Here is a 24,143-nt window from a genome sequence, read left to right as displayed (position 1 = left end):
AGTCTTCAACTCTGTCCATTTGCTCCGCGAGCGCTAATAGCAGACAGCTTTCATTTCCTTGCTTTTGTGCGACTGTGTTTGAAAGAGAGGATCTGCAGCGCTGTATGTGAATAATAGATTCAAGCCCGCGGGTTCCCTTCAGCAACCTCCGCCTGTTTAAGTGAGAGGAGCCTACGGAGACATCTATTACTCTCCTGTCTGTCTCTCCTTCCCACTTGTTCTCAAGCACCACATTAAGAGACAAAACAATTATTTCCTTTTTAGTGCAAGACAAGGTCTAACGGAGTACAGAATCGAACATCACATCCCTCAGGGGAGCGGATATGAAAACCTTCGTTTTTAAAGCTATCTTGATCGTATTTTTTCACCTACAGAGACATTTACTCTTTAACTGGTGCCAGGAATTGGCAGACTGGACCTGTGAACAGAGACCCCCAACTGACCGGCCGATTTAAGCCGAGAATGATCAGCCAACCACAGGAGAGCATTTCACCAACAGATCAAACTGACACCCGGATACACCTGGCTCTAAACACGCCGCATTCTGCCAACAGAGAAAATGTAGCTAGAACAGGAGAAATTAAGGAAGAAAGGGAACGATGGAACAACAGAAGAGAACGGGGAGGAGAAATCCCTTCAAATTGATCCCATAGAGACCCTCAAGGTTTCATTTAAGAACCTGGATTGAGCTCTCCAACAAGTCACGGGATGTGAGGTAAGAGAGAGACAGAAAAGTGGGGGGATGTGAACGATAGATAATATGTCCTCTGGCTCACACAGAAAACCCCAGCGCTGATCACCATCCCAGTGATAGAAACTAGGTTACAACTTCATCAATGTTGAAAATAATCCAACCCTTTGAAAAATTTTCAGGACAATATAATGGCTTAAAGTGTCAGGCAGAAACTCCTCTGCAAAGTCCAGAAAATGTATATTTAAAAATGTCTCCAAAAACATCTGATTAGCATAAGTGCCATGCATAGGTGAACCAAAACCCACTGCCATAAAAATATAGAGCAGAGTATTACATTTCTAGAGCGACTGTGTCGTACAACATGTATAAAGACCACACAGAGGTAACTCTCATAATCTTCTCAATCCAATTCTTTTAGGAGACTTTTGATGTTCCAGATATATCTGAATACGGAAGAAAAAAAAAAAAACTAGGTTAGTTGTTCCCCAGAAGTTCTCAAAGCAGAAGCATGGGAACACGTTAACACGTTTTTGTTTCCAAATGAGGCTCCAGTAAATTGTCGAAGTCAGCCAAATAGACTGGACCTGGAGATTTCAGCCAGATTTCACTATTTTGTGTGAAACATGCATCACACAATCAGTGAACTGTTTTGTCCGATGTTTCAAGAACATTCAAATGGCCAGACTGCGGTTATAGGCATAAGATAATCTCCTGCTAAGAATATAAAATGTTTGCAAAAATGCGTGCAACTGAAGGATGAGAACAATTGAGTGAGATTATGTGGAAAGCATGAGCGAGAGGAGAGAAAAAAAAGTGCTGCTGTGTTTTGTGTGCTGTAAAACTCTGCTGGAGTTCCTGTTGATGGAGCTCAAGATCCTCATGATGCTGGGGGTTTTTCGGTATGAATGTGTTTGTTTGTCCACCTACAGTTCCTGGGCAAACCCCCTCGTATAACTGCAACTAAGAAACTATGTCACAAACAGCGGTAGTTTCCACATCATGATATGCTTCTCTGTGCTCCTCTGGTCTAGCAGTTAAACGGTGCAGGTTGACTTCCTTCGGCACTGCCATGATGGATGGCCAACACTCAACATGAATAACTAAACAGCCTCATAAATTAGCCAATCACTACTAATATCATTACACCCACCCTTTGCCAACAACACACCCACTTATCCGCCTGCCCAAGCATTTCTGCTGATGTCCGCCTTGTGCTAAAAAGGAAATTCTGTCCATTTACTTTAATGCAGTTTATTTATTTAGAATTCTAAGCATTTAATTCAAGCTATACCCTTAAGGATTACCCTTAATAAACTCAATCGCATAGAAAACAGCAGGGGAAATGATGTTAAGGGAATTCGTCATTAGTAAAAGCCACAGGTGACCTCACTGTAAAGCCGAAAGACAGCACATGCGAAGCATAGTAAATTGATTGTCCCCAGAGAAGCCACACCATTACAGCTAATTCTCAGAGCGGATGAAGAGCTGCAGAATGAACAACTGAAATCTTTTTGCATAGACATTAAAATATAAAGCCATTTTTTATCAAATAAATTCAGCCTTGGTGTGAAAAAGAGACTTCTTTATAAAAGAATAAAATAAAATAAAAACAAGTCAAAACATGACCACATATCAATTAAATTCTATATTAAAGCAACAAGTTACTCAGGAACAGTAAACAACTAAAGTTTCATGTTAGAAGGTTGTCATTCTTATATGTCTGGGATACCTCCTGCTCTATATTGATTTTAGGTAGCTCTTAGCCCATTGTCCAGTGAGTAGATCAACAACAACAACAACAAAAAAAGATAATAAAAACCGGCACTTGCCCCATGTGAATGAGAAACCGAAAGCTCCGTGAAATGATAAGTACATCCTCTGAAAAAGAGCCGATGGGATACAGCATAAGAACTAATGCGGACTCATGATTTCTGCTTTCTTACATGCTTCCTTGTTTTGTCATGATTTACTGCAACTTCCTGAATGTGTTAAAAGCAGCTATAGTGGGTATGAAAGGCACTTGTGAGCTGTTTCACAGGCAAATGAAAACATTTTATTATTTGTTATATATCTATGTTTCAGTTGGGCTATATTATGTTTCTCATCCTTAGATCATAAATAATTCTGTTTTAAAACCTAGTGGAATTTAGGAAAACCATTCTGGGTAAGTCGATATAGACCTCATTCTTGTCCTTTTAAGAATGAAATGTCTACATTTTAATAAGCATTAGGAAGGAAACTCTTGGTCTCATAGCTGCCTTTCTTTTTGTTTATCATTAAACCAGTACTGACTCTACAGATGGCATAGACTCTTAAACAGAGTTCAGACTGCACGATTTTCAAAATAGTTGGGTCACTGTTCTTTTCACACCAGTATTCAGTCAATGCTGTGTTTACACTGCACGATGGATCGGCGATGACTTTACAATAGGAAGAATCGCCAACAACTCTGTCTGGCACACAAACTACATTTCATGGGTCCAAATAGGCCGAGAAGAAAGCCTTTTTCTGAAATGAAGCCATGCTTGCTGATATTGTGGTCTATAACTCCTCCCTGAACTCCCCGCCGCTCTGTATCTTGCTCTCTCATTGGCTGTCGGTCATCGCCGATGTAGTTTTCAGTCAGAAACTTTTCACACAGCATGATTTTGAATCGCCGACAGGTCCAGATATTTAGCATGCCAAATATCTCACGGGCATTGGCGTCTCGTCTGCGATTCTCTCGGATCGCGTCTTTGCTCATTCACACTGCGCGATTGTCACGCGCATGAACGAGCACAGATTTGACTGTGATTTCGGGCATTTGTCTGCGATTTCTGGGCTAAAATCGTGCAGTCTGAACTCGGCTTTACCATTGCATGTAAAAAGACAGGAAATTTCCAACTACACTGCTGAATGCAAGCATGAATGAGAGCGGAAGATACTCAGTCTTTGTGGCGCACTCAGATCAAGCAGCAGTGTCATAAATCACACATGATTAAGCAGCAGAGGGCGAACATCTCGCTTGCTATCAGCTGCTCTGCGCTATGGTTTTATTTAGCCGTGGGAGTTAGGAGGATATCCGGTGGGTGGCGGCCACTTCCTATGTGAGACCGCAGGTTAAGTTTTGGTCACAGGTTTGTGTAGCTCTGCTCAGAAGCAGGTAGCATTCATTGTATCTCAAGTTACTTGGCAGGCAGAGTGCTTTCTTCTGATTGCACTAAGATCAAGACAGCCATGGCACTTTATAACTTTTCTGACTTCATACACAAAAAAAGAGCTAAACTCTAAACTGATTTCTTGATGATTTTATATTTTATAATAGTGATTTTATCATTTCAAAATATTAAGGAAAAAGTATAAATTAATGACTAATAAGCCAATAAGTGCTCCTCTGCTGCAATCTACATGTTATAATGGTGATTTGATGTTTATATATATACAGTGGGGATCGAAAGTTTGGACACCCTTTGCAGGTTCTGTGAAAATGCGAATCATTTTCAAAAAATAATAGAGATCATACTAAATGCATGTTATATTTTATTTAGTACTGTCCTGAGTAAGATATTGTACATAAAAGATATTAACATTTAGTCCACAAGACAAAATAAATGCTGAAATTATTAAAATAACCCCACTCAAAAGTTTGGGAACCCTTGGTTCTTAGTACTGTGTTCTGTTACCTGATGATCCTCGACTGTCTTTCTGTTTTGTGATGGTTGTGCATGAGTACCTTGTTTGTTCTGAACAGTTAAACTGATCAGCGTTCTTCAGAAAAATCTTTAAGGTCCTGCAGATTCTTCAGTTTTCCAGCATCTTTGCATACAGTATTTGAACCCTTTCCAGCAGTGACTGTATGATTTTGAGATGCATCTTATCACACTGAGGACATTTGAGGGACTCAAACAAAACTATTTAAAAAGGTTCAAACATTCACTGATGCTCCAGAAGGAAACAAGATGCATTAAGAGCTGGGGGGTGAAAACTTTTGAACACGATGAAGATGGCCAAATTTTTCTTATTTTGCTTGAAATATAATTTTTTTCCATTTAGTTCTGCCCTTCGTAAGCAACAGAAGATACTTGTATGTTTCCCGGTACACAAATTAAGTACAATTTACCTTGATCTTCAAATTCCAAAAGTTTTCACCCCCCCAGCTCTTAATGCATCTTGTTTCCTTCTGGAGCATCAGTGAATGTTTGAATCTTTTTAAATAGTTTTGTTTGAGTCCCTCAAATGTCCTCAGTGTGATAAGATGGATCTCAAAATCATAAAGTCACTGCTGGAAAGGGTTCAAATATGCAAAGATGCTGGAAAACCGAAGAATCTGCAGGACCTTAAGGATTTTTCTGAAGAACGCTGCTCAGTTTAACTGTTCAGAACAAACAAGGGACTCATGCACAACCATCACAAAACAGAAAGACAGCCGAGGATCATCAGGTAACAGAACACAGTACAAAGAACCAAGGGTTCCCAAACTTTTGAGTGGGGTTATTTTAATAATTTCAGCAATTTTTTTGTCTTGTGGACTAAATGTTAATATCTTTTATGTACAATATCTTACTCAGGACAGTACTAAATAAAAAATAACATGCATTTAGTATGATCTCTCTTATTTTTTAAAAATTACTCATATTTTCACAGATTCTGCAAGGGGTGCCCAAACTTTCGATCCCCACTGTATATATGTGTGTGTGTGTGTGTGTGTGTGTGTTCACCACAGTATATTTTGGTCATCCCATTAAAAAAAAAATACATTCAAATTTGATTAACTTGGAGCTTTAAAGTGCTGGAAACATTTGTGTGAAAGGCTTGAGATGAACTAAAAACAGCTTGAATTTATTTCTCAAAAAGTTGTACAATCCCTGAAATGTATAACACCATGGTTATAGTTAGGATACTGGTTTTCTATGTCAGCACTGTTTGATCGGTTTATAACAGAGATTTCGGTCCAGAATCTGAATGCTTTTCATTAGATCTCTCAGCAATCTTTATTCATTCTGCTGCAAATTCAAACGCTTCTCACTGGATCTCGCATCGCTGTGCTGTAACAGTGCCGCGAACTCAACTTTGGCTCCCGAGTAAAGCTGTTCTGAGCTCGTACTAGTTTGTTTGCGTCGTTGTTCGCGCTGTGCAGCTCAAACGAGTAACACGATTTAGTTTCACTTTCGTTTCTTTTGTCGTTTGATGTTTCACATATACAACAGAAATGGCAACGCTTATGAGTTGAACAATGCGAGGTCGCACCAGTGTGACCGCTCACAAAAATTATTTGCACCAGCAGAAACATTTTTCGCAGTCTGGAGCCCTGTACTTCAACGCTGGCAGTCTGGAAAATCTTTTTACAATTTTCTGCTGATTTACACACCAATTTATAAGGTTGGAAAACCAAGAACTCATACTCCTTCAGAACATGAATGTTAACAATAAATAAAAATAAACTAATACATATTACTACTATTAAACAAAATATCTACTACTAAATACCCCCCCCCCCAAAAAAAGGGTTAAATTGTGTGTATAATGTATTATTAAAAAACAAATATATAATTTTATCATAGTATATTTTAAAAAAATACTAATGAACAAATTTGTTTTTAGCAAAAATACAATACTTTTGTTTATAATGTATAGCATTACTTTATTATAGTAATTTTTTTTTTTTTGAAGTTGGTTTATTTACCTTTCTGCTTGTCAATACTATGACTGAATTAATGCAGAAAATAAATATGCAGATAAAAATATGCAAAACATGCTCCAGAGTACAACACACACACAAAAAAAAATCTCATTAAATAATCCAGTACCAAGAGATCTGCCATAACTTTTCCTCCTTGCATTAAATAAGGTTCTTATCAAAGAAACCTTAACGGTGGTGTTAACAGAGTCTTTATGGAATAGGAACCAGGAAAGTTGTTTCCCATCTCTAATAATCTAAGGGAGGGACTAAAAGTTCCAAAAAGGATTGCCTTGGCCAAAACGCCCCTAAAAATGTGATTGGTTTGCTTTATTTGTTACACAAGTGTATTATTTGTAGTTAAAATACAATGCAACATTAGAAAAATACATAGTCCTGATCAAATTCCTTCCCAAACGAACCTCCACCTGTGCAGGCAGGCACCTGAAAACATAGAGAAGCTTCCAGTTCATCTCTGTAAGGATCTACTCGCTCAGCTCTGCTCGTTCTGGAATTTGGTTCCGGCACAGCATGGGGGCAGCAGTGACTTGACTCTTTTTGCAGTTTAAGAGGTTTCAGAGGCTGGGAATGATTACTGCTCATGGGGCAATTAGTCAGTACACCACAGGACTATATTTAGAGTGTCTCCCCAGGTCCATCACTGGGTCAGGCCCAAATAACATTGCAGTTTGTTCCGTTTGGCCCTGTGTTTCCATTTTCAAAGACTGGCGTTTTTTGGTCAAAGCTGGGGTTAGCACACATCCAAAGCTCACTCGCTCTCCATCCATCTGTCAGGTGCTCAGAGAGAAAAAGAGTTGAAAGAGAATCCGTGGGAAAAGATGAACATCAGGATTATAAAACACAAACCCATTTGCCTGACCATAAAACGGGTCTTATTGGAAGCGAGCAGTTAAAACATGCTAAGATAAGATTATTTTCTATTTACTGTTGGAAAGGAGGAAGTATTCATGTGAAAATAAATATGAACTAGCAGATAGGTCTTATTTCTTCAAGAGGTCTCCTCTAAACTCATCAGAACATACAAAGTGAACCCTCAACAGGATGTATAGAGTGTCATGTGACTGTTGTGCTAAATTATCTTTATCACGAAGACTGATCACGGGCCACCGCTGCAGTTTCAGCACCTTTCATCTCCTGTCATGGTAACATAAGTAACAGCTCAGCTCAAAATACAATGACAAGCCTTAGGGTTAGCGTGGAACCCTCCTTGGAACATTTATGAGGTGAAGCGCTGGATGAAATAGAGATTTACCTCATGTTCTGGTTCTAAATTATTGCTTGAAGTATTTGAGAAGACACCATTGCTCACTTGAGCACTAAAACTTGAGTTTCACCAATTAGCTTGGCCTTAGTCGGAGCCAAATGACTGGTATAGATTTCTCAAATAACTGTTTTCCCATGCCTGCGATCAAGGAAAGCTGAAAAAGAAACCACGTTTCACCACCACCGTTGTCAGGAGGCAAAACGTGGGGAGATTTTTATCCTTAAAAACAGGAGGTTCGCCCACATTCTCACCTGGGATATCTCTTGGCCAGTGTAAGGAAGCCAGGAGGTTATGGGAGCCTGGGAATGTTTAGTATGAAGAAAGTGATCCGAGAGGAGCTGGAGCAGGGGGAATTGGACAGGAAACATGGAAAGTAACCCTTTCCCGTCTTAAGAGGGTGAGAGAGAATGGGGGAAAAAATGCAAGAAAAACAAGACATTAAGGATTTGACTTATTTCCACACTAATGCAAGGTTGGAGACCTGTCAGCATAGGTACAGGCAGCAGCCGGGAAAGAATAAATGCTGATTTTATGAAAAACATGGAAACAGGCTTAGTCAAAAGACTCCACTGTGACCATTTCATTTTCCACACGGTACAAGACACAAAAACAGTTTATGTTTACTTGATTTAAAAGCACATTGATTCATTGCAATCCAAGAAGTTTTCACATTTTCTGTGCTGATTTGGGGTAAAAATCTGGATTTAAAAATGAGAAAATATATATACACATGTTCTGCAGATTTCTGCTGGCAGTGCTACCATGTGGGCCTGTCTATCAGTAATCAAACCATATTATTAGCAACTTGCACTTGAATGATATAATGACCAATGAGGTGCAGTGCTGTTTCTGAGAGTTCTTTAGAGGCAGAGAGCGGTCACAGGGGAGATTTAGAAGACAAGTTAAGCGCTGCAGCGTGTTCTTATCGATTTTTATAAATATTTCAAATCAATTCATGTCTGCACTGCCAAGAGCAGTGCTTTTCTCTAACTCTCTGGCCAGAGGACATTTCTGTGTGATACTGAACATGACAAACATTACCTATGACAGCTCCGGAAACAGCTCGGCTTCATAAAGCAGTCAGGCAATGATCACAATCCTACACAAGCCGTGTCATGTGATCAGTTCATAGAAGGGGAAGGGGGACTATGGTAATAAGGACAAAACATCAAGGTTCACTGGTTTTTAGCTATGTTTACAAGAAAGATCGAGAGCTTACAGAATGCAACGTTACAAGCAAAAATGACAAGAAATAGTCTAGTTATTAGTTCTGCTCAGGCAGCTTAATATTCTAAAGTCACTCAAAAAGGAGCAGGTGTGATCATTATTGGTAGGTGCTGATGAAAGTAACTGTTCACACATAATAGCAGATAATTTCCATATAGCAATGGCTTATAGGGACAATGGCTGTCAAGCTAAAAAAATTATCAAACAAAAAAAGCAGCTAACAAGCAAAGCGGTCTGTAACCAGTCTTTGGGGAAAAAATAAATAAAAATAAAAACTTTTTTTGTCCATACTATGGAAGTCAAGTCAAAAATGTTTGGTTACCAACATTCTTTAAAAAGGCATGTCATACTGGTTTGGAATGATATATGGTTGTTATCAAAACCTAAATAATAATTCATGCATTCATCTGAATGACTCTTCTGTAGCGTTTCTTGAGTCAACAGCTCACTAGGGCAAGATTATACTTACATTTTGCTCTCTTACATGTTTCTCTGAAGACATTTTACATAAAAATAGGTTTGGAACAACACAAGGCGGAGTAAATAATGCCAAAATGCTTCCTTTTTGACTGAACCATCCCTTTAAATGTAGTCCAACTCATAAAATCCAGAAACCCATCCAGAATTACACAGCTTTCGGACTTAATCGCAAAGATAACATTTTACCTCAGAACCAAAAATTGGCATGTAGCAGAGAAAGATTTTCCCTGGAGAAATCCCTATGAAATATCCGAAGAGGAAACAAAGTGTGTAGGAGGACAGCGAGAGAGATGAAGTGAGTGGAGGAATGAGAGAAGGGAAGAGAAGAGGTTACTCTGGCAATCTGACCAGGTGATAAAACAGCAGACATGCTCGATGGACAGCATAGAATAAAATGTTTGTTATTCATCAGTCAGCTCGAGTGAAATGAAAGAACAGTCTGTGCATGGGAAACCGATTCAAGCTTATCCTTGGGGTGACATAATTTATTGAGATAAAATTCAGATGACTTTAAATATGTATAACAAACACATCATGAGCAGGGCTTACCGGGAGCACATTGGGGATTATATGTAGCGTGACGCTGGCGCTCTTTCCAGCAGACTAAGAAATAAAGCGGCTGTGATAAGAGAGATGATTCGTCCCGTTTTATGTCACTCAGTGTACCCAGATTTAAACAGGAGTATAATATTCTGCAATCCCTGGGCAGCTTGAACAAAATAACTGAGAGGCTTGCTATCACCACCTCTCCTGCTGAAAAGGATTGTGGTTCCTTTAACTTGTGCATTTCAATGGCCCATGGAAACTCTGACATGCGCTCTTTTCTTTGGCCAAAAAAAGAGGGAGATATTCAGAAGATTTATGTTTTATCATTTTCCAATGATATGAGTCAAGCTGTGGATTTAATATATTTTTAGCCAATGCTCTTATAGGAGCATACAGGGCTCAACAATAAGGATTATATTTATTCTGGCCAACCAATTTTTCATGGTAGAATGTGTCAGAAGCCATTTTTTTATTATTAAACATTAAAGATTGGAGATCATACAGCTATACTGCAACTATCAAGCAGGCATGAAATTATAAGCAAAAGTCATAAACCTATATTCAAGTCAAAACAAATCATTGGATGCCCATGGACGATAAAATAAAATGAAAATTAAATAAACTAACTGTAATTTAACTGTACACTGATCCTTTATTGTTGTAAAGAGGTATAATTAATGTATTTAATAATACATTAATAATATTAAAAATAATATAAAAATAAAATTAAAAAATTGAATAAATTGCAAGAAATTCACAGTTTTTATGTTTAAATGTTAAATTAAATTAATATAAATCATGAATTTTATGTTGCGGTCTGATGCGGTTTAAAATTATAATCATGTCAAAAGTAAAAAAAATATATAAATTATCATATCGGCACTAAAAACACAATAAGAAAACAATGACATATCAACATCTCTAGACTGAACTGATGGAATAAATGCAGCTCTGGTCCAACTGTGGAAATGACAGCTGCCAGCTGTGACTAATTTATCATTTGCTGCTCAGATCTTGTCCTGTCTCCGGTTAAACCGATTGTGCTTTAGTTTCTCCTGCGGTGTAATGTGGACTACAGCTGGTCATTGCTAAACTTCCATTCTGGGTCATGTGACCTAGTTTGGAACCGGGATGGAATTTGTTACTGACCCCTCCTTAAACCAATCCTCCCCCTAACATACACACACTTTGACACGCGCATGTGTGTACGCACAAACACAATCCCACACAGGCACGCAAATGAAGCTAGGTGGAGAACATGCACGCTGAGGCACCATGGGTGTGTGTCCACCTCTGCCATTCCAGAGTCAATCTTACATATAAACAACACAAACACACTGGGGAAGAGGAGGAGAGGAAGATACAAAGATAAACAGCAAGAGAACAAGACAGCGGAGGAGAGGAAAGGTAGCGTCCAGCTCGGGCAGCTGTGTGCTATTACTGCTCTCCCCACCCCTCCTCCCGCGACAGGAAATGAGCAATCATTTAGTAGTGACAGGTACACGATGAACCACGGCATCTCTCCCCTAAAACCCTGAGAATACCGCACCACAGCCGGCCAACATTAGCCTACACACCACCACACGTCAGTGTCTGCCTGAGTCAGATATGGGAGTTTACTTGTGTTTAAAAGAGAAAGACTTGTTATAAATGCACTAGCTCAGTGGTTCCCAAACATTTAAACCCAAGTACAAGCTTCTTTAGTCAGATCAGAACAAATACCAAGTACCATCCAGTCACTACAGACAAACACAAGTTTGCACTTTTGGGCTAATCCTGGTAGTCGGGATTTGGGATATCACACTGTACATTTATAAACCCTATATGTTAATGATATCATTTGCATTGTTATGAGGTCAATAACATTGATTGGACAAACACAGCTTGTGTCGGACATCTGAACTGTTCTAAGGGCCGCTTGTCCATCTCTGAAAACGTCACCACGTAGTAAAAAAAAAAAAAGTTGCTTCATTTGTTGTCAGTTTAAAACAGTATCACATTTCTATCAGATCTAGAAAATAAACAATGTGTGAATGTTTTTGTGACGGTACAAAAAAAATTGTAAAAGTATATTAATATTAACTGAGGTAGGCACTATTCGGTTTCTTCTTTTGTGAAGATTTAACACCTATGGTTTTACAATACACCACAGAACTGCAATTTGGTGTCAACACTATTTTTTTTCTCTCAAAAGAATATACTGTTTAAGTTGTGGCCTAATGGTTAGAGTTTGACTCCTAAGCCTAAGTTTGTGGGTTCGAGTCTCGGGTCGGCAAAACCATGACTGATGTGCTCTTGAGCAAGGCACTGAACCCCCAACTGCTCCCCGGGCGTCCCAGCATAAACGGCTGCCCACTTCTCCGGGTGTGTGTTCACGGTGTGTGTGTGTTCACTACTGTGTGTGTGCACTTTGGATGGGTTTAATGCAGAGCATGAATTCTGAGTATGGATCACCATACTCGGCTGTATGTCATGTCACTTAAGATATTTTTCAATGGTTTTGAAAGAAGTCTCTTATGCTCACCAAGGCTGGTGATCAAAACACAGTGTGAAATATTACTCCCGTTTTAAGTAACTTTTCTATTTTAATATATTTTAAAATGTAATTTCTTCCTATGATGGGCAATATTTTCAGCAGCTATTTCTCTAGTCCATTGTCACATGATCCTTCAGAAATCATGCTAAATTTGTGCTCAAGAAAAATTTCTTATTATTATTGTTTTTAAAAATATATGTGCTGCTTAATATTTTTCCAGAAACCATGATATATTAAAGAAAGTTTTATTTGAAATTGAAATTCACTAGAAATAGAATTTGCTGTCACTGTTGAACATTTTAATGCATCCTTGCTGAATAATTGTATTCATTTCTGACCACCGAATATTCACTGCGTGGTTTCCAATAGCGCACTGACATGAACATTCACTCAATGATTGTCACTTCCAGGTTAACGTCGAAAAAGAGAACAGGCCTTGACAAAAAGTTAAATAAGACCCACACAAATGCATTTTAATAATGTAGCTGGCAGAGAGCATTCAGACAGAAAGGCAGCCTGCTGCTTATTCATGCATGCGCCTGATGCGGAGCGACATAAATGTCCTCATTACAACAGCCGTGCTGCCTCTAAACAGTCTGAAGTATGAACTTAAGAAATATGGAAAGATGTGTTCAGTGCTGGATTTTTTACATTCATTCATCCGAGTTTTGCACAGAATGCCTTTAGGACTCATGGATGATCAATTTTAGATCCGTTCACATGCTGCCTAATTCCTTATAAACAAGATCTAGTTGTAGTCAAGTCTGGTTTTAACTGCATTGCACCATTAGAAATAGAAATTATGACCAATAATTGGTTTACCGCTATCATTACATCCACATAGAAGTGCTTTATCTATCTTAATTTAAATGCTCTTAGTATAACTTGAATAGTAAAATGTTTCAAATAAAAAGAAAAAGGCCAGAGTAAAAACTAAACGCAATTAAATAAGTGCTCTTAATCATTACTGAATGGGCTAATGTGCTAGACCACCAGCTTGGCAAATCACTCCGATTACAAAGTAGTTCTAGTCAGCACTTCAGGTACCGCATACTGCAACAATTCCTCAGACCTGCTGAATTCAGCACTGTAAACCGCATTTAACTGGAGAGCGAGAGACAGGTCTATGTGCAAACAGAACAGAAATAAACAAAATCAGCTTCCATTTTGTTTGGTCTGTAACGGACTACTCCCTCAGGCTCGGAAACCCCATCTTAAGAGACAATTAGGCCATCATCATCACCACAGTACAACTGCCTTGTTATTCTCCAGGAACAGTCACAACATAACCTTAGACCTTAATAGTCATTTTGGTATGAAAGTCTCTAATTTTTAGGTCATTTAACACATTTTCTAAACCAATGGGACAGTTTTTTACTTCACCAATTACTTAAGTGCGTGAAGTTGCATGGGTTGGGTTAAGGAAAGTGTCTATAAACTATCAAGACAAATAAATCACAGACTAAGGAAAAGATTATGTCCTTAGCATTGTTGGATAGGGCTGATGGTGAAATGATTTGAATTAATCGAGCAACTAAATAAGCTAAAAAATAATAATAATTACATAAATATAAATAAATGTAATTTAATTACATTTAAATTAAATAAACTAATATGTAAGCTAATACGTTTATATAATATTTAAATAAATAAATACACTTTTTTACATTTTCCAATTATGTTGAGGCAAAATCTAGAGAATTCTAATTAAAAGTGTGTCAGACTAATGTGATCTTTCTCTCTGAAATACATGCACACATAACCCTACTGGGTTTTTCTGAAGCTAAACTTCATTTAAAAAAAACAAAAAAAACAGGCACTACTTGTTGCAACATACACCATTCACTGCATCTTGTTGGCCAAAGCTAATATCTCCCCCACAATGGTAACTCTCAATCAATTTAATGTGGAGAGGGTGGACCATGTGTTAAAGATCCGTCACTGGGGAGAAGGACAACATTTTAAAACCATTAAATGACGTTACAAATCTTGTAGCTGACCACAGAACGATGCACTGATAGGTGGCTGAAGTAAGAAATTTGAACGTTCACCCCAAAAGTATCTATAAGTCATGATTTACTTCAAAAGTGAGTGACATCATGATCTTACCTTCTGAGAACTGTAGTTAAGAATTAAGAAGTTGATATGTAAAGAAAAATAAATGACAGGTTAAAGGCAAGAAACAAGCATTCAGACTACATGCCACTTAAGGATCTTCAGGGAACCTTAGAAAACATGGCATTCCTCTATTTTAAATCTCTTCAGATTCCATCCTCTTAGACACCGGTTTCATAACCCCATGCCGTGTGTGTATGAGTTTGTAGGTTTGTGACAGTAACGATTTACATGTGGTTTTGGATCAAGTCTTCTGAAATTAGGAAAGGATTGAGACAGAACTCACTCCACCACAAAACCACACTTGGAACAAGTGAGTCACACGACAGTCACCTCCTCAGGTGGACAAGGGGAAGGAATGGGTGAGATGGAGAGACGGGGACGGATGATGACTACAAAAGAAAAACATGTTGAATCGCACAAAAATGAGAAATGGGAGAACCAGAGAGTTGTTTGTGTCCAAGCAATAGCGGAGTGTTTGAAAAACAAGGACATGCCACATGAAATTAATTAAGAGATTTAAATCATATAAAACAGATCCTGACACAGACAAAGAGCACAAGTGGGAACCATCATTATGGTGTTTCACTGTTTCCTTTCATTCACTTGAGGAACACTGAAAACACCTATAAACTAAACAGCACTTCCTATCTGGCATTCGTTTGTCATCCCAAATAGTTAGGCCTGATTTTCACTGGAAGGAGGTCATAATGTTGTAACAATATTGTTATATAAAACAAATGGTTGTGTCTTTTATTTAGCATTGGAGCAACGCAGCCAATTTCCTATAAGAGTTGAGCAACAAGGATTCTCAAATGAGCCGTATAAAGACATTTTGACTTTTCCCCCAACACAGTTCTGGCTCACTACCTGCATGTTAAAGTACAATCATCTCTGGCAAACAACATTATTGTGCAAGATACTTACACACTATCTGGGAAGGTGGGCCCAGACGCGAGTAATCAACAAACGGCATTGATTTATCTGATCAAGTTCCATATGTATCCAATCATTCACTTTTGAAAGCGAGAGAGCGAAGGAGAGAAAGGCAGACATATGGCTTGTGACTGACTGGAAAGTGCACTTTTGTGGCGATGCTGCTTACCATATGCAACGGTTTACAAGCAAAATGTTTATGAATGTGTGTATCTGTACATTATACCTGTACAATTTCTAGAAATGATTGCAAAATAAAAAATGCACTTATTTTTGAGGGGGCACGAGTCAAAAACTCCCAGTATAATCACTGAAGCTGTTTAGATTGTGAAGTGCATATCTTACTTACATCGTACGCACAACTGCACTTCGTTGTTTCTGATGAGAGAATTACTTTGCCAGAGAGCAGAAATTCAGTCAGTGAACAAATCTCCTGTGTTTCAGTGATGACTTATCTGAATGCCTCTGATTGGTCATTGCATTCATAAGCTCAACAGAATCATGTGTGATTGGCTATAAATGAATGTGGGTTTGAACCACCTTACATTACATTTAAGCACTACCATGAGTACTAGCACCAGATGTTTACTGCAGCAGTAGGTCATTAGAATGAGAAGAAACAAATTTCACTGTAATTTAGCCATTCACTGAAGTATTTGTTCCTTTGTGAATGTGGCATAATAACATCACAATGGCAATTGCCTGCCATAAATGCATTTGCAAGATATGCTTCAAAACATGCATTTTATCCTTGATGAGGCCAGCTATGAGAAATGCAATAGACTACATTATATAACATACAGTAGACTATATATGTCTGAGCAGGAGTATGCAAATGAAAGTGAATTGGAAAGACGCCATCCCCACTGTGCAACATGGTTATGGCAGCATCATGCTGTGGAGATCTCTGCATCAGGCCCCTGAGGGCCTCGTGAGGTGGATGGGTGAAATAAATGTAGCAAAACACAGGGAAATCCTGGAGAAAAACCTGACCCCGTCTGTAAAACACCTGTGACTTGGAAGAAGATTTGTTATCCAGCAAGACAATGACCCAAAGCTTAAATCCAGTGCTACACCGGGACGGCTTAAAAACAATAATGTGAATATCCTGGAGTGGCCAATCCACAGTCCAAGCCGACTGAGAATTTATGAGCGGTCTTGAATAAAAGCCTGTCCACTCATGATCGCCATGCAACCAGACAAATCCAGAAGAGTTTTACAAAGAAGAATTGGGGGAAAACGTATAAATGGCCAGATGTGCAAACAGATAGAAATGCGCAGAATAACACAAGGCTGGTGGTGTTCATGCAGACTTAGGTGCACGCCAAACAAACTGAATTCATTAGCACACTGACAACAAAATAATTTCTTTAAAGTTTCCTACATGCTGCTCTGAGATGCAATACAGCAGCAAATGAAACATTCACCAGTCCATTACCACAACCACTCTGCCCTTAGTCCAATGCCACCACATACATAATTCACAGTTTTATGCACTTTGCTTGTACAAGGTGTTGGATTTTTTTTATTTTTATACTAAGGTGAGTTTCTGCTGCACAGACATTCCAGTGAAAGAAGCAGTTTTGTTGCTCCTGGGTAGGAAATGTACTCTCTGGCCATGATTAGGTGCTTCTCTTTACTGCTGATAAGAATGATGATAATGCTGATTATGATGATGACAAAGAAAAACTATTCAATGTAAATGAGCAACTAGTTTGAGTAAGTACGAACATGATTGACTTTAAATACTGTGAATGCTTTCTGAAGGATAAATACCTCTCTTCAGCAGAAAAAAATACAACTACAATGATGTGATGTCATAAATATGTAAATGTCATAAGACTCTTTTGGACCAAAGAACAAATCCATACAGCAGCACTAAATTCCAAACAGCATAAACCATGTCTTCACAGTTGTAAAAGTGCTTAATTTAGCCAAAAAATTTATTTCTGTTATTAATTACTCATCCTCATGTTGTCTCAAACCTGTATGCCCTTGTGTCGTGGAAATCATGACAGAAGTGAAAAAGTAAAAGAGGAAACAAATGAATCATAAATTTGTTCAATTGTTTGCTCCAAAAACTTTGTTCTTAGAGAAACATTCAAAAGTTTGGGGTTTTAAAAAAAAAGAAGTTTCTTACACTCACAAAGTTCATTTAGTTTATTAAAAATACAGTAAATTTGTGAATTATTATTAACATTTTAAATAACTGTTTGCTATTTTACTGCTACACGATCCTTCAGAAAATCAATCTAATAAGCTGATGTGGTGCTTAAGAAACAATTCTTACTATCAATGTAAAAATCAATTGTGCTTCTTAAAATGTTTGTGGAAACCATAATACATTTTTTGGGGATTTGATGAACAGAAAGTTAAAAAAACAATTTTAAAACAATTGTACTTTAAATCTTTTGTAATAATAATGTACAAGTATTTGCCATTTTGGATCAATTGAATGCGTCCTTGCAAAAAGTATTTATTTCTTGCTGTAATAAATTCTTAAAAGTGTTCAAATCTTTCTGACACCAAACTTCTGAACAGCAGTGTACATGTGCTTAGAACTTTCCATTAGCCATCTATACATAAAGGTAGTAAACTGAGTGTATTTAGCTAGTTCAGGTGTAGAATAACAGGTCAGATTTGTCTCTAAAACTACAAAAAAAAAAAAAAAAAGTGTATTGTGGGAGAATATTTGAATAGCTTGTAAAATAAACAGGAAACTATGAGGTTTCACCACACATGATCTCTTTGAATTCTGAGTATATCAGATCATGGTGGAAATTCTGAATCATGTGATAGCAGCAAACCTGGTGCCCTTGAACAAAGAAATGAATTACTCATAAAATATGCATGGCTCCATGATCACATGTTTACTTTGGCCACACGTCGCACCTTGCCGTGAAGCTCTGCGCTGCTAACAAAGAAATTAGTTCTGCATCTGCTCAGAACAATCCCAGTAATTACAGCGCAGATTCCTCCACAGTTTTGATCCCTAATTGTGGAAAGCCTTATTTTTGACCACACACACATCTTGCTCGAGCCCTGTGCAAATAGGTGATCGTTCACCTGTGAGCAATCACTACAAAGTCACCGACCAAGCAGTTGAAGGAGAGTTTAAGATGCCGATCTTTTTCTGGCTAGGCATTTGTTGTTAGGCATGTGTGTGTGCATGCAGTGATGTTGACATGATTCTGATTGTCCGGAAATGTTAAATAAGCATCTCTGCTATGAAAAGGGTCTCCCCTCCCTCTCACCACATGTGAAACCACACAACGTCATGACAACTGCCAAAATAAACCTCAGCATCCTCCAAGAGGAGAGTGCATGTGTGTGCTTCCCTGCCGTGCAACACGTCTGTGCTGCGGTGTTTTTAATAACGTTTTGCAAGATCCCTGAAAGAATGTGCTCCGTGACACCGCAGAAATGAATTTCAACTGCCAACAGCTACACCATAACCATCAGAAGATTCTCAGCGATCCCCTACATTTCTCTCAAGAAGTTTTCAATTTAAAGTCAAATATTTTGATGAGGAAAAAATGTTACTTGAGAAGAAAAAGCTTCCTTAACTTCTGTTAACCCTTTTCTAAATGTTTGAAAGGTCCATTCTTTTCCAGTATCATTTTGAGAAATTTTATGAAACATTTCTGGTCAAATCTTTAACTCTGTAGCTATTACTCAAAAGCTCTAAAAGGAATAGTTTACCCAAAAATCGAACTATTGTCCAATCCAAATCTTTATGAATTTCAATCGTGGAACACCATAAAAGTAGTCCATACAACTAAAACCCAACAGTATATTCCAAGCCTTCTTAAGCCTTTTTGTGAGGAACAGAATAAAATTCAAATGCATTATCTTTCTTTCAAAAACATGCCCTTACTTTTTTTAAAGGACTGTAGTAACAAATTCATCCTTTGTAACATTGAAATCTTAATATTCATGTCATATTCTGTATACTTAGCACATATAAACAGATAAGCCTCCAAAACCACACACATCAATTGTTTTACACTCATGTAAGGTTAGCTTTAAGCTAAGCAACAGAATCATCACATGAAAATGCTTGCTTACATAAACCTGGCTTCCAATCTGATTTACCAAATATTTCCAGTCTGACAGAACCTTAGTGTAAAGCCTTTACTAGTTCAGTTCATCTGAAGGGCCAATTCTCATCCAAAAACTGCTACAAGGTATGTGCATGCGTTTATGAATTCAACAAATAACTTGAGACAATTTTCCTGACACTGCTTCTCATTTAGAAAACCTTGCCATTATAAATAAGATGATGTTCCACAGTAATACCTGGGGCAAATTTCCAATCTAATGTCCAGAATGATTTGTAGCTCAATATTATTTTAACATTTGGAATCCAACAAGGTTTATTTCCTAGTTTGAAATGTCATTGGTCATGCATGCATACGTAATCAAAACAATCAAAGATTGGTAAATTTACTTATGATAGTTCAACTTTGATTTGCTGTTTCTCACTGTATGTGCAAGCAGAAGATATTTCAGCAACACTATTAGTAGGCTGCAATGACACTGCATATCAGAAGTGTAAGTGTGAGTTGTGTTTCAGCTCTGAACCTATTTTTAACATGTGTAACATGCTAAACTTAATGGAAAATACTTTGAAAAAATAGTAAAATCCTATATTTAACAGCCTTTTCAAATACAGGCTTAGATGATGCACAAACAGCAACATAACACACTGGAGCAAAAAAGGCATCTGTCTGGGTCAATGCATGTATAATACAGTGACAGAGACAAACTGATAGCTAGACACATATGAACAATATTACATTACGATAAAGGAAGTTTTCCTAAGTCTATCAATGCATTAGGTAAGTAATATACACACCCAAAGCAAATATGATGACCTTCTAAACTATGCAAAAGGTGGGTGTAACGCATACAAACAATCAAAATACCAAGCAGTGAGTTGCATAATCACACAAATATTACCATTATTCGTCCACAAGCAAATTTATATTTAAGAAAATAAGCTATTGTATCTTACATTTCCCAATCCTTACTATTACTTCTACTCATTCCATGCCACTGTTATTAAGGTGCTCAAGGGGGGAATGATAATATAACATTACCAGTAAATGTCAACACTAAAAGCACCTGTTGACAGCCATGAATGTGAATCTGAAATATCGTCTCAGAAATTGACATTCGGCGAAAAATTTAAGTCCCACGTACACACTTAAAACAAAGTAGTAGAAAAAAAAGTTTCAACAATTTATGTCATAATAACTAATTAATGATGAAAACATCTCGCAGTTCAGTTAATTAGATCAACAATGTCTCTACAATCACAAGTTATGCAAATACACAGAACTTGTGTATGGAGGTATCGGAGCTTTTACTATTCTGACTCTATACAATATGTGACTTTTAAACCGCTACTGCATGAGAACTGTTTACGGTGCAGAGAGAGATATGCATTCCCCTCATTGCGAATATGAACTTTGCAATGGTTTTTAACAACGTGTCGTTGCAGTTTCTGTGCTAAAGCTCTGTTTTTATGTAGTATGATGCTCAATGTTGATGTATTGCTGTTTTATGTGCATAAACACATCTTTGAAGGCCCTGGCCTGTATCGCTCTGGTATTCCTATTGGCTGAAAATAAAGTCGTAGCACGACTGCACGGTGAGCCCATTGGATTCCTCTTTTCTGCACGAAAAAAAACGGAAATAACGGAACATCTTGTGCCTCACCTTCCAGAAATGTCCTCCGGCTCGATCAGAGGACTCTTGGTTAATTTGGAGCATGCGCCACATTAATTAGGTGAGAAGATCGACACATCTCCAAAACTGTTTCTGCACAGCCATTTTTGGGCGAGACTTCAAATCCCAATCGGTGGATGTTACAAAGTGAAAGTGTGCGATATTTATGAGAAACGCAAAACAGTGCACCATAAATTTTATATTTTGATACAAAATCATGTTTTTTTTTGTTTTGTTTTGTTATAACGCGCTATGTTTGATCAAAACTCTCTCGATATTTGCTCATAATAAAATAACAAAGTTCCACATCCACCCCTTTTAAGAAAATGGTACGGATCAGGCAACACTGGGTTACGTCAGAGAAGGCAGCCAATCAGGGACGATTAAAATGTCAGTCTCAAATCAGAGTACCGCCTACTTTATGACGAGCGCAATTTTTTTTTTTTTTTATTCAGATTCAAGGAGCTGCGGGAAATCTGAGGCAGTCGACGTAGTCAGTTGAACAGAGATTATGCTGTAATCTTCTTCATGCACGTAAATGGGCGTTATCCCAACAGTGCAATAAGACTAGCGTTTAGGATTTAAACTACATGTTTAATTGTAACTAAACTAGAAATAAGATATGGTTGGATCTGCCGAGAGAGTAAAAGTGAAAGTAGGCTATGCATGGACAAGTAAATAATCTCAGTCTCACTCATCAGCTCTCACTCTGGTTTGTGGTAAACTTTCTGTATAGCTCAGTTTGTTCTGTGTATATAGACACTGCAATAGGTGACAATAAAGTGACATGTCACTAAAAAATGCAAATTACTTTGCCATTCTACTCATTGTGACATACAATATTGCTTGGCAGCATGTCCAAGCTTCATTTAGATTTTACATTTGTTTAATGATTATGTTTACTATTTTTGTATTTTACTTTTATAGTTTTTCTATTTTTTAGCATTTAAAATTTGTATTATAACAATTTGATTGAAAATATGTTAAACTGCTAAAGTGACATGAATTAAGAATTTCTTCGTATTTGATTAATCTTCCTTTTGCTTTAAAAACTAGCTCCACTCAAAAAAAGTTTACATGGTTTCTTTATTCTAAAATCATAAAGCTAAAAAAAATCCAGATTTTGAATCACATTTTAATTTCAGTTTTCAGTGTGCTGATAAACTCAGAATATGTTCAGAATATTTTTTTTTGGGGGGGGGGGGGTTAATCATAAATTATACTTATTTTTTGGGCAGTGCAAGGGTAGAAAGGAAGCATTAGGAGAGGTGAAAGGGGAACAGGGTTTGGGTAACACCTTCAGTTGGAGACTCAAACTTGGGTTGCCCCAAAGCACTGCTAAATATCAAAGCACTTCTCACAAATCTATCTGACTCAGGGTGAAAAATAAACACTTATGTGCATTAGATTAAGACAAGAAAATAAATTACTAATTGGAAATTAAGACTCCAAAGAAACCGTGAAAAGTAGAATTTCATTTGTCAAGAACCACTTTTAATACAGACAACTGTATTTATATAGGAGCGACTCACAGTCACAGTCTTTTCCCTTTTCAAATGCAGTAGGAGGTTAATTCACTGATGTGAACAACATGTGGCCTTGCAAAAAACTTTCAAAAAAAGGCCTCTCTCCAGCATCTTTGAAATTAGTGTTAACCCAGTGTTTTTATTGTGTGCCTTCATATGTCTAGCAAACAGACACATAACCCAAACAATTTACATCAGCAACAGGAAATTCTGCCTTGCGCATTTTGAGGTGACTAAACTTCATATAACCTTGATGTACTTCAACCTTAATGTAATTTCAGCAGTTACCTTCATCTTTTTTAATGTCAGTGCGGGAGAATCTGAGTTCCATAGTTCAAGGCTTAGGCTGGATTATAAACAGAGAGAATCAATGACACTCTTTCTGTTGTAAACAATGAAATGGACTAACCCACCCTCATTTACTCGGTCTCCTTTTCAAGATATTTATCAAATAGCAAAAAGAAGCACTTGTCCATTCACGCTGAAGTGCATCGAGATGGCAATAACTTGTGTTTACAAAAAGAAAAAGCATCAGTAAGAAGTCTAATAAAAAGAAAAGGTTTTCTTAAGTTCATTTTTTTAGCTTCTCTGTCCTTCCTCTCTCACTTTTCTCAGGCATAATTGTAATGGTTTATGGATGTCTCTTCTGTAACAGGAGCCATTTGAATGTTTTTGTCTGTGAAATCTGTCATGGTCAATAGAGAAAAGGTGAGTCAGTGAATTGTTCCACTGGGACCTGCAAGTGCGATGACCTGGCTGTTCATCAGCCATCTAGCATAAAACCGAAAGCTTACGGGATTCTCTTTCACTCAGGTTGATTTCAAGGAAACTTGCGTTTTGGCTTCTTCTGAAAAACTCTAAATGCCACATTGAAAGTGCTAGTGAAGAGCTTCCTCAAATAGTTATTTTTTTTTAGCCTCCAACTTTGTCCTCTGCCATAGCAGAAGTACACCCGACAACACTTTTCAGTTATGTATCATCAGCCAGGGTTTTTTCTTTTTCGGTTATGTCTGTTGACGTTTGTCCTTAACACCCACAGAGTTGACACTATAGGTCCATGACATGGGCTAGTCCAATGCATGTAGTGAAAAAAAGTAGTGAGTGTCTTTTTATTTATTTGGCATGCTTTCCCTTCGTTTCTTTTCTTTCTGTACACATTGTAAGTTATTATGAGTTGAGAGGCTGAATCTGTAGCTAGTTGCAGCTTTCATGACTGCTAGACCGATATGTCTTGCTATTTTTGAGCGCAAATGCAAGCTATTGCTCGAACTGCTGTACAAATATTTTTCTCAGAAGACTTTTTCTCTGTACTCACACCTGTTATCGTAATACGTAGCCCATGTAACCTGTTTACCAAACAGAATACATGAAGAATATATAATTCACCAGTGAACGGAGTACTTTTTTGC

The 24,143-nt window shown here is 37.7% G+C and overlaps 1 protein-coding gene across 3 annotated transcripts in view; it reads right to left on the bottom strand.

The window, feature by feature from the left end:
• The window catches only part of znf438 (zinc finger protein 438), a 38,965-nt gene extending 17,622 nt beyond the window's left edge, over positions 1–21,343 (bottom strand). For all 3 annotated transcript variants that reach the window (XM_026222738.1, XM_026222736.1, XM_026222737.1), the window contains exon 1: positions 21,200–21,343. The gene's annotated coding sequence lies outside the window, so the exon portion shown is untranslated. The remainder of the gene's footprint in view (positions 1–21,199) is intronic.
• Positions 21,344–24,143: the final 2,800 nt, after the last annotated feature.

The sequence above is a fragment of the Carassius auratus genome, chromosome 37 (genome assembly GCF_003368295.1).
Source record: "Carassius auratus strain Wakin chromosome 37, ASM336829v1, whole genome shotgun sequence".
Classification (NCBI taxonomy): domain Eukaryota; kingdom Metazoa; phylum Chordata; class Actinopteri; order Cypriniformes; family Cyprinidae; genus Carassius; species Carassius auratus.
This window is presented reverse-complemented; position numbering and strand designations above follow the sequence as displayed.